We start from the raw sequence: 6,000 nt of genomic DNA, 5'->3' as shown, positions 1-6,000 counted from the left end.
TCTAGCCAGATGTAAAATGTTTCTGTTTTGACAAATTTAATAGAGTGGGCTAGGTCTGCTCTATACCAAATTAGCATACCCCCTGAGTCTCTTCCCTGTTTCACACCTGGTAGTTTGGTGGATGGGACTACCAGCTCTCTGTAATCTAGAGGGCAACCAGTGGGTCCGTCTCCTTTACACCATGTTTTTTGTAGGATGACAATGTCTGTATTTCCAATTTCTTTGATGAAGTCTGCGTTCCTGCTCTTTAGGCCAAAGGCAGATGACCTAAGACCTTGTATATTCCAGGTTGCGATAGTGAGAGCTTTGTGTTCCATAGTGTCTAGTGTTTTTTTGTGTGATTGGGCCTGTTGCTCTACTCATGGCCTGGGCATATGTCCTGCTGTCATGTTGAGGTCCTTGCCTTAGGGGCGGGGGGCATAGGGGGCAGAAGTGGCATAGGTCTGATATGGGAGGGCCTATATAGGGTGTGGCCAGGGTTTGTTTGGGTTGGTCTCAGCTGTTCGGGGTGTGGTTGGTGAAGCTGTGGTCTGGGTGCAGGTCCTCTTGGCGAGGGGTCTCTCGGTGCAGGTCCTTCGGGAGGGGGTCTTGCAGGTCTGGGAGGGTGTCTCGCTGGTCTGGGTGGGGTGTCTGTTGCTCCTGTGTGAGGTGCTGGGCCTGTGGTTGAGGGTGACGTCCTTTAGGGTCCTGACAAAAGTTGGGAGGCTGTTCAAGTCCAGGGTGGAGTGGTGGGCCAGGTAGACATTAGGTTTTGAGGCACAGTCCCAGGAAATGCTTGCACTCACCCGCTGTATAGTGGCAAGGTGAATGTATTTTCAAATCAAATCAAACTTTATTTGTCACCTGCGCAACAAGTGTAGACCTTACCGTGAAATGCTTACTTACAAGCCCTTAACCAACAGTGCAGTTCAAGAAGAGTTAAGAAAATATTTGCCAAATAAACTAAAGTAAAAAATAATAAAAAGTAACCTAATAACATGACAATAACGAGGCTATATACAGGGGGTACCAATACCCAGTCAGTGTGTGGGGGTACAGATTAGAGGTAATTAGTACATGTAGGTGAAGTGACCATGCATAGATAATAAACAGCGAGTAGCAGCAGTGTACAAAACAAATGGATGCAGGGTCAATGTAATAGTGCGGTGGCCATTTTATTAATTGTTCAGCAGTCTTATGGCTTGGCGGTAGAAGCTGTTAAGGAGCCTTTTGGTTATAGACCTGGCGCTGCGGTAGCAGAGAAAACAGTCAATGACTTGGGGGACTGGAGTCTCTGACAATTTTATGGGCTTTCCTCTGACACGCCTATTATATAGGTCCTGGATGGCAGGAAGCTTGGCCCCAGTGATGTACTGGGCCGTACGCACTACCCTCTGTAGCGCCTTACGTCAGATGCCGAGCAGTTGTCATACCAGGCGGTGATGCAACCGGTCAGGATGCTTCCGATGGTGCATCTGTATAAATTTTTTTTAAATTTATTTTTAAATTATTTTTTTTATTTTACCCCTTTTTCTCCCCAATTTCATGCTATCCAATTGTTGTAGTAGCTACTATCTTGTCTCATCGCTACAACTCCCGTACGGGCTCGGATGAGACGAAGGTTGAAAGTCACGCGTCCTCCGATACACAACCCAACCAAGCCGCACTGCTTCTTAACACAGCGTGCATCCAACCCGGAAGCCAGCCGCACCAATGCGCCGGAGGAAACACCGTGCACCCGGCCACCTTGGTTAGCGCACACTGTGCCCAGCCCGCCACAGGAGTCGCTGGTGCGCGATGAGACAGGGACACCCCTACCGACCAAGCCCTCCCTAACCCGGGTGACGCTAGGCCAATTGTGCGTCACCCTACGGACCTCCCGGTCGCGGCCGGTTACGACAGAGCCTGGGCGCGAACCCAGGGACTCTGATGGCACAGCTGGCGCTGCAGTATCTGTATAACCTTTTGAGGATCTGGGGACCCATGCCAAATCTGTTCAGTCTTCTGAGGGGGAAAATGATTTGTAGTGCCCTCTTCACGACTGTTTGTTGTGTTTGGACCATGATAGCCAGGTCGCAATTGTAAATGAGAACTTGTTCTCAACTTGCCTACCTGGTTAAATAAAGATGAAATAAAATAGATCGTTGGTGATTTGGACACCAAGGAACTTGAAACTCTCGACCCGCTCCACTACAGCCCCGTTGATGTTAATGGGGGCCTTAATGTTCGGCCCGCCTTTTCCTATAGTCCACGATCAGCTCCTTTGTCTTGCTCACATAGAGGGAGAGGTTGTTGTCCTGGCACCACACTGCCAGTTCTCTGACCTCCTCCCTATAGGCTGTCTCATCGTTGTCGGTGATCAGGCCTACCACTGTTGTGTTGTCAGCAAACTTAGTGATGGTGTTGGAGTGACGTTTGACTACGCAGTCGTGGATGAACAGGGAGTACAGGAGGGAACTATGTACACACCCCTGAGGGGCCCCAGTGTTGAGGATCAGGTGTGACAGACGATTTGTTGCCTACCCTTACCACCTGGGGGTGATAGCAGGGTGGAGAAAATCACTTGTGTGTTGGAGAATGTAGAATACTTTTTTTTTCACCCTTTCCTGCTGGGCCCTCAGGTCGTTTGTGCCCGTGTGAATTATAATGTGGCTGGGGGACTCTAGTCTGTCCTCTGACAACAGCTCCAGGGCGTGCCTAGTTTGCGCACAGGAGTTTAGCCACTTTGAGTTTGGGAAAAAGTTTATTCTCTTGAATATATTTGCCGTTTGAGTCAATGAGGAGAACAATTTCTGGCTTTTGTTTGTCCTCAGTGGATGTGTGGGGGTTGTCAGGAGAGCTATCAGGGGAGCTGACAGGGGGACTGTTAGGAGGGGGTGGGGTCTGTTGGGTTGGTGCGTCCTGTGTTGTCTGTCCCTGTTTAGTGTTGAGGTTGTGGTCCGGGTCTGAGGTGGGCTGTTCTGCTGGCTTCTCTGGGGGAGTGTCCTGCTCTCGGTCACACTTCAGCTTTCTCACCTCCTCTTTCAGTGCTGTTAGCTGTGCCATGTCTCCACCTTCTGCCCTCCTGGTCTTGTCATTGGGGGGGTGTTGTTGTGCTGGTCTGTTTTGTGGGTCTGTTCTGTCTGGACTGTGTGGACTAGCTCTCTGAGCTCCACCATGTCTCTCTCCAGCTCTGTGAATTTATCCCTCTCAATGATGGAGGAGCAGTGCAGTTGTGGGACCTGTTCATTGCTGGGGGGGATGGGGACTATCCTCGTCTGCAGGACAATTTGAAGATGTGTGATCAGAGTCACTCAGAATGGGGGAGTCGTCACATAGAGAGACAGATTTTCCTAATCTGCTCTCTCTTTGATCCCATAAAACTGGAACTGCATGAGGATGCCCTGCACCATTACTGTCCCAGACCTGTACACGTTGACAGAGGTTGTTTCAATTTCCTCAATGTCAAGCATTCTCTCTCCCTTTGTACTCTCTCTCCTCTCTCTATTTCCCCCTTCCTCGTGCTCTCTCTCTCTCTCTCTCTCTAATCATACTAATCATATATAGTTATAATAATGTTTATCTTTCTCTCCAGGTCGCTCTGTGGAATGTGACAGCACTGTGGTTGACTCACTCCATCCTGTCCTTCATACGTCTCTACCACTCCCACAGACACCACATCAATGGGCCCTGCCTGCCCAGGGAGAAGGAGCCCCTAACCCCCACACCCACCATCAACCAGAGCTATTAGCATCTTTATCTAACGCTGGCCTTAACCCCAATGAAACCCCATGCAGCTATCCCACCAACACCCAGTGGTTTTATTTTACCCTAACCCTAATCACCTTTCTTCTGCTAAACCTCATCAGGTTTAGTGCTGCTTTTGATACCATCGATCACCACATTCCTTTGGAGAGATTGGAAACCCAAATTGGTCTACACGGACAAGTTCTGGCCTGGTTTAGATCTTATCTGTCGGAAAGATATCAGTTTGTCTCTGTGAATGGTTTGTCCTCTGACAAATCAACTGTAAATTTTGGTGTTCCTCAAGGTGCCGTTTTAGGACCACTATTGTTTTCACTTTATATTTTACCTCTTGGGGATGTCATTCGTAAACATAATGTTAACTTTCCCTGCTATGCGGATGACACACAACTGTACATTTCAATGAAACATGGTGAAGCTCCAAAATTGCCTTCGCTAGAAACCTGTGTTTCAGACATAAGGAAGTGGATGGCTGCAAACGTTCTACTTTTAAACCCGGACAAAACAGAGATGCTTGTTCTACGTCCCAAGAAACAAAGAGATATTCTGTTGAATCTGACAATTAATCTTAATGGTTGTATAGTCGTCTCAAAGAAAACTGTGAAGGACCTCGGCGTTACTCTGGACCCTGATCTCTCCTTTGACAAACATATCAAGACTGTTTCAAGGACAGCTTTTTTCCATCTACGTACCATTGCAAAAATCAGAAACTTTCTGTCCAAAAAAAAAAAAAAAAAAGAAAAATTCATCCATGCTTTTGTTACTTCTAGGTTAGACTACTGCAATGCTCTACTTTCCGGCTACCCGGATAAGGACTAAATACACTTCAGTTAGTGTTAAATACGGCTGCTAGAATCCTGACTAGAACCAAAACAATTTATCATATTATTCCAGTGCTAGCCTCCCTGCACTGGCTTCCTGTCAAGGCAAGGGCTGATTTCAAGGTTTTACTGCTAACCTACAAAGCATTACATGGGCTTGCTCCTACCTATCTCTCTGATTTGGTCCTGCCTACCTACACGTACGCTACGGTCACAAGACACAGGCTTCCTAATTGTCCCTAGAATTTCTAAGCAAACAGCTGGAGGCAGGGCTTTCTCCTATAGAGCTAAATTTTTATGGAATAATAATGGTCTGCCTACCCATGTGAGAGACGCAAACTCGGTCTCAACCTTTAAGTCTTTAATGAAGACTCATCTCTTCAGTGGGTCATATGATTGAGTGTAGTCTGGCCCAGGAGTGTTATATCTGGAGTACTTCTCCTGTCTTATCCAGTGTCCTGTGTGAATTTAAGTATGCTCTCTCTAATTCTCTCTTTCTCTCTTTCTTTCTCTCTCTCGGAGGACCTGAGTCCTAGGACCATGCCTCAGGACTACCTGGCATGATGACTCCTTGCTGTCCCCAGTCCACCTGGCCTTGCTGCTGCTCCAGTTTCAACTGTTCTGCCTGCGGCTATGGAATCCTGACCTGTTCACCGGACGTGCTACCTGTCCCAGACCTGTTATTTGACTATGCTGGTCATTTCTGAACATTTGAACATCTTGGCCATGTTCTGTTATAATCTCCATCCAGCACAGCCAGAAGAGGACTGGCCACCCCTCATAGCCTGGTTCCTCTCTAGGTTTCTTCCTAGGTTTTGGCCTTTCTTGGGAGTTTTTCCTAGCCAACGTGCTTCAACACCCGCATTGCTTTCTGTTTGGGGTTTTAGGCTGGGTTTCTGTACAGCACTTTGAGATATCAGCTGATGTACGAAGGGCTATATAAATAAATTTGATTTGATCACCACCACCATTCACCACATATGTAACACATTTGTCTCTTATGTAACAAGGTTCAACCTCCAACCTCACATTATGCCACTTGGTAAATGTTTTTTTCAATCAAAAGGGATTACCTGAGTATAACCAAAAAAGGAAGAATAAATTAAGCAGTGTTATGGCATTTTTTAAATCAAATGTTTAACTAGTACCACCTACCATCTCATCCTAGAGTTATATATATGGTTTCATGTGATCAATCATTTTTATATCAGCTAAATTCATCAGTGCATAGCTCGCTAACTTCATAACAAGGTAGCTTACTGAACATGACCTAAAAGTGTTTGTTCAATATGTACAGTACCAGTCAAAAGCTTGGACACAGCTACTCATTCCAGGATTTTTCTTTATTTTTACTATTTTCTACATTATAGAATAATAGTGAATACATCAAAACTATGAAGTAACACATAATGAATCATGTAGCAACCCAAAAAAATGTAAACAAATATATTTTATA

The sequence above is a fragment of the Oncorhynchus keta genome, chromosome 4 (assembly GCF_023373465.1).
Source record: "Oncorhynchus keta strain PuntledgeMale-10-30-2019 chromosome 4, Oket_V2, whole genome shotgun sequence".
In the NCBI taxonomy this organism is placed as follows: domain Eukaryota; kingdom Metazoa; phylum Chordata; class Actinopteri; order Salmoniformes; family Salmonidae; genus Oncorhynchus; species Oncorhynchus keta.
The sequence above is the reverse complement of the archived record's forward strand: the minus strand, read 5'-3'. Positions refer to the sequence as shown.